Source organism: Nanorana parkeri, unplaced genomic scaffold (assembly GCF_000935625.1).
Source record: "Nanorana parkeri isolate BGI_ZX_2015 unplaced genomic scaffold, ASM93562v1 scaffold260, whole genome shotgun sequence".
Classification (NCBI taxonomy): Eukaryota; Metazoa; Chordata; class Amphibia; order Anura; family Dicroglossidae; genus Nanorana; species Nanorana parkeri.
Window position 1 is genome coordinate 746,129 of NW_017306528.1, and position 747 is coordinate 746,875.

Consider the following 747-nt stretch of genomic DNA (forward strand, 5'->3'; position numbering starts at 1 on the left):
ATTTACAATATCAATCTATACCCTACAAATATATATTTTACTAATAATTCCACTAAATTTATAAAATTATTTTCATAGTTTATAGGATTTGTTTGGTGGCATAGTATAAAGAGAACGCTTGTACAGTAATCCACAGCATCTGACAGCAATATGTAGTAGTCCAAAAAGGTGTATGTATGCATGTGTATATATACTATATATATTGATTGGTTTCTATGGGTTACAAGGGTAATTTTGTTCCATGTTGTGAAATTAAATCCAAAATGCCTTTATAACATACTGGAGACACTCCAAATATTGGAGGGGCAGTTAATAGGATCACTTTATTAAGCATAATCATTGGCCTGCCGTCATTGGTAATGGGCCAGAAGTTACATGTAGATCAATGCAATCTGTATATCTGTTTTTATATTTCAGATGCTATTGTTTCAATGTGTCTATTGCCAAAACTTTTTAAAGTTTTGGATAGATTAAAGAAGGTTAAATCCCCTGTCAGCTTACTTTTTGCTGTCTGAGGACATGAAGTGAAGAGATTTCCCTTCAGTTCTTTTTCTTTGAGATACAACAGAAGGTGAGAGTAAATCTCTACAAAGTTAGGAGAATTCCCATCTTAGACACGAGATCCTGTTGGAAGATTTAACCGTGTTCTGATAACAACTGTAAAACTTGGTCCCTTGATCCCTTCCCTCTTTTACACTTTTTCCCACCTCCTTCACATCCTTTTTTTTCCCCATTTTATATTTATAT